Raw genomic sequence first — 10,221 nt, forward strand, 5'->3', positions numbered from 1 at the left:
TAAATTTTTCCATTCAGTAGACATTGAAAAAAATAGAATGATTGTATTGTAGAATCCATTATAACTGATGAAGATAACCAAAGCTTCTAAAGGAAAGAACAAAACAAGTGAAATTACAAACATTTTGAAAATGCCTTTGGGGTAGAAAAATATGTAATTGAGCTAAATAAAAACCTCTTTCATTCAGTATACTGAGGTTATACTATTATCTAGGTTAAGACTATCAATATATTATACTAGAGGCCCGGAATACAAAATTCGTGCATGGGGGGTGTGTGTCATGAAGCCCAGCCTGCACCCTTTCCAATCTCGGACACCTCAAGGGATGTCTGACTGCCCGTTTAGGCCCGATCCTGGTAGGATAGGGCCTAAAAGGGCAGTCGGACATCCCTCTCACAATCCAGGACTGCAGGCTCCCAACTGCTCGCCTGCCTGCCTTCCTGATTGCCCCTAACCGCTTATGCCTGCCAGCCTGATCACCCCCTAACCACTCCCCTGCCAGCCTTATTGATGCCTAACTGCTCCCCTGCCAGCTTATTTTCCCCTAACAGCCCTCCCCTGCAGGCCTGGTCACCCCTAACTGCCCTCCCCTGCAGGCCTGGTCATCCCTAACTGCCCTCCCCTGCAGGCCTGGTCCCCCAAACTGCTCTCCCCTGCAGGGCTGGGTCCCCCCCAACTGCCCTTCCCTGCAGGCCCGGTCACCCCCAACTTTCCTCCCCTGCAGGCCTGGTTACCCCTAACTGCCCTCCCCTGCAGGCTTGATCACCCCCAACTCCCTTCCCTTGCAGGCCTGGTCCCTCCCAACTGCCCTCCCCTGCTGGCCATCTTGTGGTGGCCATCTTGGGTCCACATGGGGGCAGTCATCTTTGACCACATGGGGGCAGCAATCTTGTGTGTTTGAGTGACTGTCAATTTGCATATTATTCTTTTATTAAATAGGATTAGATAGGATAGAGGCCTGATGCACAGGTGGGTGCCAGCTGGTTTGCCCTGAAGGGTGTCCCGGATCAGGGTGGGGGTTCCCTTGGGGCATGGGGCAACCTGGGCGAGGGGCCTGTGGTGGTTTGCAGGCCAGCCACGCCCCCCGGCGACCCAAGCGATGGCATTGGTATCTGGGATTTATAATTGAAACTTTGTAGCCTTGAGTGGAGCCAAGACTCCTGCTGGCTCCGTGGCTGCAGCCATTTTTGTTGGGTTTATTTATCTTCTATAATTGAAACTTTGTAGCCTTGAGCAGAAGCCAAGGGAGGCCAGGGCAGGCAGAAAGCTTGGCTTCCTCCATTGCCGGGGAAACCCAAATCTCCTGCTCTCTCCGTGACCGTAGCCATCTTGGTTGGGTTAATTTGCATACCCACTCCTGATTGGCTGGTGGGAGTGTCTTGTTGATGTAGCAGAGATACAGTCAATTTGCATATTACTCTTTTATTAGATAGGATGACAGAGACATGCCTTTGCTATAATGTGAAATAACTGTATTTAGCATTGAAGAATATTTTTTCCTAACACCAATTTTTTCTTGCTTCTGAAGTAATTATCATAGACCATGGCCAGTCCTGGTATAAACATGAGAATGCAACAACAACAAAAAAACGTTATTTATAATTATCAGTTCAGTAATAAATTGCCATAATTGTAAATAGTTAAACCATTAAGTATATTTTTAGATATAGAATCATTTATTTATTTATCTTTATTTTTAATGAATTTTGGGGGTTACATTGATTAATAAAATCATATAGGTTTCAAGTGTACAATTCTAAAATATATCATATATACAATGCATTGTCTGATCACTACTCAAAGTCAAGTCTCCTTCCATTACTATTTATAGCCTTTACTAGAGGCCCAGTGCATGAGATTCATGCATGGGGGTGTGTCTCTCAGCCCAGCCTGCACCCTTTCAAATCTGGGACCCCTCGAGGGATGTCCCACTGCCAGTTTAGGCCTGATCCTGGTAGGATAGGGCCTAAAAGGGCAGTCGGACATGCCTCTCACAATCCAGGACTGCTGGCTCCCAACTGCTCGCCTGCCTGTTTTCCTGATTGCCCCTAACCACTTCTGCTTGCCTGCCTGATCACCCCCAAACCATTCCCCTGCCAACCTTATTGATGCCTAACTGCTCCCCTGTTCACTTGTTTTTCCATAACTGCCCTACCCTGCAGGCCTGCGCATCCCTAACTTCCCTCCCCTGCAGGCCTGGTCACCCCTAACTGCCCTCCCCTGCAGGCCTGGTCCTCCCAACTGCTCTCCCCTGCAGGCCTGGGTGCCTCCCAACTGCCCTACCCTGCAGGCCTAGTCGCCCCCAACTTCCCTCCTCTGCCAGCCTGATCACCCCTAACTGCCCTCTCTTGCAGGCCTGGTCCCTCCCAACTGCCCTCCCCTGCTGGCCATCTTGTGGTGGCCATCTTGTGTCCACATGGGGGCAGTCATCTTTGACCACATGGGGGCAGCAATCTTGTGTATTAGAGTGATGGTCAATTTGCATATTACTCTTTTATTAGCTAGGATAGAGGCCTGGTGCACGGGTGGAGGCCAGCTGGTTTGCCCTGAAGGGTGTCCCGGATCAGGGTGGAAGTTCGCTTGGGGCATGGGGTGGCCTGGGTGAGGGGCCTGTGGTGGTTTGCAGGCCGGCCACACCCCCTAGTGACCCAAGTGGAGGCCCTGGTTTCTGGGATTTATTTATCTTTTATAATTGAAACTTTGTAGCCTTGAGCGGAGCCAAGCCTCCTGCTTGCTCCATGGTGGAAGCCATTTTTTTTGGATTTATTTATCTTCTATAATTGAATCTTTGTATCCTTGAGTGCAGGCTAAGGCAGGCCAGGAAGTTTGGCTTCCTCCATCCCCGGGGAAACCCAAGCCTCCTGCTCTCTCCAGCTCTGTGGCAGTAGCCATTTTTGTTGGGTTTTATTTATCTTCTATAATTGAAACTTTATAGCCTTGAGTGGAGGCCTGGGCTGGCCAGGGCCGGCAGAAAGCTTGGCTTTCTCCATTGCTGGGGAAACCCAAGCCTCCTGCTCACTCCGTGGCCGCAGCCATCTTAGTTGGGTTAATTTGCATACTCATTCCTGATTGGCTGGTGGGCGTGGTTTGTGGATGTAGCAGAATGATGGTTAATTAGCATATTACCTTTTTATTAGATAGGATCCTCTTGTACCTTTCCCTATCTCCTTTCCTTCTGGTAATCATCATTCTGTTCTTTGTCTATAAGTTATTGTTTTTTTGTTTGTTTTGCTTAATTCTTTCGCCTATTTAACCCAGGGCCTCCAAACTCCCTTTCCTCTGACAGCTGTCTATTCTCTGTCTCTGTAAGTCATTTTCTTTTGTTTGTTTGTTTTTTATTTATTTTGTTCATTAGATTCAATAGAAAAGTGAAATCATATGGCATTTGTCTTTCTCTGACTGGCTTATTTCATTTAGCATAATATTCACCAGGCCCATCCATGCTGTTACAAGAGGTAAGATTTCCTTCATTTTTACTGCTGAGTGATACTGCATTGTGTAAATGTACAACAATTTTTTATCCACTCATTTACTGATGGGCACTTGGGCTGCTTCAAAATCTTGGGTATTGTAAATAGTGCTGTAATGACCATAGGGGTGCAAATATTCTTTCAAATCAGCATTTTGGTTTTCTTCGGATATATTCCCAGAAGTGGAATCACTGGGTTATAAGGCAGTTCTATTTTTTAATTTTTTGAGGTAATTCCATAGTGCCTTCCACAGTGGCTGCACCAATCTGCATTCCCAACAACACTGCATAAGGGATCCCTTTTCTCCACATCCTCACAAACACTTGTTGTTTATTGATTTGTCAATTATAGCCATTCTGACAGGTGTGAGGTGATATATCATTGTGGTTTTAATTTGCATTTCTCTGATGATTAGTGACATTGAGCATCTTTACATGTCTAATCGCCATTTTTGTGTCTTTTTTTGGAGAAGTGTTTTCAGGTATTTTGCCCATTTTTAAATTAGATTTTTTTTGGGGGTGTTGAGTTTTATAAGTTCTGTATAAATTTTGGATATTAACCCCTTATCAGATGTATCATTGGTGAATATGTTCTCCCATTCAGTGGATTATCTTTTCATTTTACTCATGGTTTCCTTTGTTGTGCAAAAACTCTTTAGTTTGATGTAGTACCATTTGCTTATTTTCTTTTGTTTCCCTTGCATTTCTGGAAATTTATTTGAATGAACCCAAAACACTAATTTGAAAGAATATATGTACACATATGTTCATTGCAGCATTATTTACAACAGCCAAAATTTGGAGACAGCCCAAGTATCCATCATTAGATGATTAAATTAAAAAGCTGTGGTACATTTATACAATGCAATACTCCTTTGCCATAAAAAGGAAGAACATTTTACCATTTGCAACAACATGGATAAAACTGGGAAACATTATGCTAATTGAAATTAGCCTGTCAGAGTAACACAAGTACCATATGGTTTCACTCATATGTGGAATTTAATGAGCTACCAAGCAAAATAGAGACAAATTCATAGAGAGCAGGCAGACAGCTCTGATGGGAGGTGGGAGGGGGTGTTTGGGAGATGACAGTATTGAGAAAAATATATATATAGAGAGAGAATTCATGGACATGGACAACAGTGTGGTTATTAGAAGGGGAAGAGGGGGGAGTGGGGTGGGTGGAGGTGGAAGAGTACATAGAGAAGATAAATGGTAATGTAAAAATAAAATAAAATATAAAATAAAATAAAATAAATAAAATAAAATAAATTTGGGGCGGGGCATGTTATGATGAAAGTACCCAGAACCATATATTCACAGGTTCTTGGGATTAGTATAAGGATATGATTGGGGATAGAGGAGGCATCATCCTGCCTACTACATCTTTACAATATTACTCTTCCTATCAGTAGAAACAAAATACCTCACCACATACACTGAGTGGCCAGATTATTATGATCTCTGAACACATAATAATCTGGTCACTCAGTGTAATCCTATATAATAAAAGGCTAATATGCAAATTGTCCCCTCGACCAGGAATTTGACCAGCAGGCAGGCTGGCCAACCACGCATGTCCCCTCGCCTATATTTTGTCATTCAGCTGAGGGTTTTATTTTTTTATTTTTCTTCTTACAAGTACTTTACATTCCCTTTTTAGTTCATTTTACACTGCTTATATTTTTCTGATTTGTTCAAAATATTTTTTAGAATCTTCACAGTGCCCTATAGATAATATTTAATAAATATTTGTGGAATCAATTAATTATTCTTTCTAAATGGTAATTGATTTTATATAGCAAAAATACTATGTATATATTTATATTATGTTCAATTATTTTACTGACTTTTTCTATGTGTTAAGTACATTTTATCAAGTATTCTAGAAAGTCCTAAGCCACTTCCCAATGTTACCAAGCAATCTAATGTATTTCTCCTAAAATAAGCCCTAACATTAATCTCCAGGCATTGTCCATTTCTCTGATACTGATTCAACATAATGTATGAAAAACTTTAATCTCAAACAGGCACTGCTACCAGGGTTTTTATCAGTCACTTATCCAGTGTCAGTGATAACTTGCTGGTAATAAAACTCTCAGAAAGTAATCTGCTAGCTCAGTCCCTCCCATTATTTACCCTGATGGAGAAGTTTTGTTGTGGGGTGGTAAGAAGGTAAGACCATATTCTAGCCAACTCAAATGTAGTTACTCTTTACTTAAAATATGTCTATTGCAATTTTCTAAATGGGACAAATTCTGCATTTCTGATCCAAGGCACAGAGTACAAGAAGGAAAAAATATTATTCAGTTTTTCAAGCTCAACATAATTTCAAGCAAGAAAACATGGGTCATCCCTTGATTATTATTCTTGGTTCACTTAAAAAATTGATGTTACTGGAAAATCTTCCCCAAATATCGTATTAAAGGGACTGTCAGAATTAGCTTTAGGTATTGTTTTGAGTTTTCTTTTTTTTTTTTCAGTCTGAAAGTATTTTATATTAGTAGAAGGTTTGGAGAGGCAGTGTTGGGCTTTACTAATCAGATTCCATTTGAAAATAACTACAAAAAAATGAAGAAATCTTAGTGAATAAATAATTGTATATTTATTTTTTATTATAAGACTGCAAGTCATAACTACTATCATCAAAAGTATATATAGAGTTTATTTTTTGCAGATGGCAGTGGCAGGACAGCAGAGAGGGAGAGACTGTAAGGGAGTGAAGGGAGAGTGTGTGGACTTGTGTGGTGTATGCATTTGTGAGTGAGGGACAGTTAAATCTTGCAGGTGTCTCGGGGGCTGGCAGACCAGGATCTCCTGGACAGGGAGCCCCTGCTCCTTTGTGGGCACTTCCCAGGTGGTGCAGCTCTGGCACAGAAACCATGCCATCTTGAATTAGATAACATCCATGGCTAGGAGTACAGCCTCACCACCACCCCGGCAGGCCTTGTACATCATCCCAGACATTGCAGACACTCCGGTCAAAGTCGTGTTGCCTCACCACAGACCCGCAGACCCCAGGACACCCATCTCCCTGGTTGCCAGCTCCTGGGCCCCTCAGTGAGTTGCTGATTGCAGCAGCAGACCCCACAACTACTGCCTCTCAGGCCGCTGGATACTGGACCCCTAAGTGAGTTGCTGAGTATGTGTCTCTCTGGCCAAGGGCACACTGCTTAAGCTGCGGACCCCACGACTACCATCTCCCTGGCTGCTGGATCCTCAGCCCCTCAGTGAGTTGCTAAGTGTGCACATCTCCAAACAAGGGTATACTGCTTCAGCTCCAAACCCTGCTACTCCTGTACCCCACCCCCAGTTGCAGGCTACTGCTAGCAAACTGCTAGCTCAGTCTCTCCCATTATTTACTTTGTTTGCGCTACTTCAGCAGCAGACCCTGCAACTCCTGCCTTCATGGCTGCTGGCACCTGTGCCCCTTGGTGAGTTGCTGAGCATACACCTTTTTGGCCAAGATTGTGCTACTTCAACTGCAGACTCAGCAACCCCACATATGCCAGCCTCTGCCTCCTGGAACCCCTCGTGATTCGCAGAGTGAAGCCACCACAGCCAGAATCCAGCTGCCTCACCTGTAGACTCTGGGACACCCATCCCTCCATCACGGGCTCCAGGACAATCACAGTGATTCACAGAGAAAGATACCACACTGGCAAGAGTGAAGCTGTACACCTGCCAGAGTTGCACTAACCCAGCTGTGAGCCCTGGGACTCATTCCACCAAGGCCATAGACTCCAGGAACCAACAGTTAGCTCAGGCAATCTTTGCCACAATAGCCAGAACCACCAGCACATCCACAACATCTTGTACAATGAGGCCGGGGTGAGTCACATTGTCAGACAACCTGTGAGGAGACTTCATCCAGGAATGAGAAACTAACAAGAAACATCCAACTGTATGAGGAGAACATAAATAACTCAAGTAGAGGGCTCCTCTAGAACACCGAACTCAGGAGATCTGAGAGACTGCACCACTGGGTGCCACAATTCACTGAATACATAGAACCACCCCCAAAAGAAGCTGGGTGGCATAGCAGTTGGATCTAAAACACAGAAACAATTACCACAGGACAGCAAAAATGGGGAGACAAAAAATCCCCAAAGGAAAGAAAAAGAGGAATTGCCAGAAAAGGAATTTAATGAAATGGTGGCAAGTAATTTGTCAGCGAAATAATTCAGAATAATGGTTATAAGTATGCTCAAACATCTGGATGGCAAATACACACAAATCAATGAGAATTAAAAGGGGCTGAATGAGAATTTCAGCAGCATGAATAAGAATCAAGAGAAAATGAAGAATGACATAAGTGAAATAAAATAAAAAAAACAATGGAAGGTCTCAACAGTAGACTAGAAGAAGCTAAGGACAGATTCAGTGAGTTAGAAGACAAAGTTGAAAAAATAACACCCAAGCACAGCAGGAAGTGGGGAGGAAATTAAAAAAAAAAAAAAGCAGGAAAGTCTAAGGGAGATTTGGGACAACTTGAAATGAAACAGTATATGCATAAAGGGGTGCCAGAAGGGGAGGAAGTTTAGCAAGGAATAGAAAATCTGTTTGCAGAAATAATGACAGAAAACTTCCTTGATTTGGGGAAGATGAAAGTCACACAAATCCAAGAAGCACAGAGAGTCCCAAGCCAAAAAAAACAAAAAGACCCGCACCAAAACATATCATGCGTAAATTGGCAAACATAAAAGACAAGGAAAGAATCTTAAAGACTGCAATTGAGAGACAGAAAGTTACTTAAAAGGGTTCTCCCATTAGACTATCAACTGATTTCTCAACAGAAACACATCAGGCTAGAAGGGAATAGAATGAAATATTCAAAGTGATGCAAAACAAAGGACTGAATCTAAGAATATTCTATCCAGCAAGGCTATCATTCAAAATTGAAGGGGAAATAAGGAGATTCACAGACAAAGAAAGGCTAGTGGAGTTTATGAACACCAAGCCAGCAATGCAAGAAATGCTAAAGGGACTGCTGTAAAGAAGAAATAGTGAGGAAGGAACACATATATACAGAACAAAAATGGCAATAAACAAGTATCTATCAATAATAACCTCCAAGTAAATAGACTAAATGCTCCAATAAAAAGGCATAGGGTAGCTGAATGAATAAGAAAACATGACCCATATATATACTGTTTACAAGAGACCCACCTCAGAACAAAGGGCTCACACAGACTTAAAGTGAACAGATGGGAAAACATTCTTTAGGCAAATGAAAGTGAATAAAAAAAAAAAAAAGCTGGGGTAGCAATACTTATATCTGACAAAAAAAAATACCTCAAAGTGAAGGCTATAACAAGAGATAATGAAGGCCACTTCATATTACTAAGGAGATTGATTCAACAAGAGGATATAACTCTGGTAAATATATATGCAACCAATACAGAAGCATCCAAATACATAAAAAAAAGCTTTTGGAAGATATCAAGAGATATATGGACAGCAACACAATTATAGTGAGAGATATTAATACTCCATTGACATCATTGGATAAATTTCCTAGACAAAAAATTCAACACAGAAATAGCAATCCTAAATGAGTAACTAGATCAGATGGAACTAATTGACATCTTCAGAATATTTCCCCCCAAATCTACAAAATATACATTCTTCTCAAGTGCACATGGGCATTTTCAAAGATAGACCACACATTAGGACATGGACTAAGTCTCTACAAATTAAAGAAGAATGAAATCACATCAAGCATCTTCTCAGATCACAATGGCATGAATTTAGAAATAAACTACAATAAAAAATCATAAACAATCAAGCACATAGAGGCTAAATAACATGCTATTAAACAATAAATGGGTGACCAAAGAGATCAAAGAAGAAATAAAAGTATTCTGGAAACAAATAACAATGAAAGCACAGCAATTAAAAATCTATGGGACACAGTGAAAGCAATCCTGAGAGGGAAGTTCATAGAATTACAGGCTTACCTCAAAAAACAATAAAAATTTGTAATAAGTTATATAACCCTACAACATAAAGAATTTGAAAGAAAGCAACAAGAAAAACCCAAAGTAAGTACAAGGAAGGAAATAATAAAGATCAGAATAGTATAAATGACATAGAGACCAAAAAGCAATGCAAAACATAAATAAAATCAAGAGCTGGTTCTTTGAAAGAATAAACAAGATTGATGAACCTTTTGCCAGACTCTCCAAGAAACAAATAGAGAGGACCCAAATAAACAAAATCAGAAATGAAAGAGGTGAAGTAACACCTGACCCCACAGAGATACAAAGCATCATAAAAAATACTATGAACAACTCTACTCCAATAAACTGAACAACCTTGACCAAATGGACATATTACTAGAAAAATGCAATCTTCCAAAACTCCATCAGCAAGAATCAGAAAATCTGAATAGACTGATAACTACTGAAGAAATAGAGGCAGTAATAATAATTTTAAAAAGCCCAGCAAATAAAGCCCTGGTCTGGATGGAATCACGGGGAGTTTTACCAACCTTTCAAAGAAGAACTACAACTTATCCTCCTCAAACTATTCCAAGAAATTCAGAAAGAAGAAACACTTTGGAGCTCTTTCTATGAGGCCAGCATTACCCTAATCCCAAAGCCAGATAAAGACACTACAAAGAAAGAGGCCAATATCCCTGATGAACATAGGTGCTAAAATTCTCAACAAAATTATAGAAAATCAGATCCAGCAATACATTAGAAAGATTATACACCATGATCAAGTGGGAATTATCCCAGGGATAC

Source organism: Plecotus auritus (assembly GCF_963455305.1).
Source record: "Plecotus auritus genome assembly, chromosome: X".
NCBI lineage: Eukaryota > Metazoa > Chordata > Mammalia > Chiroptera > Vespertilionidae > Plecotus > Plecotus auritus.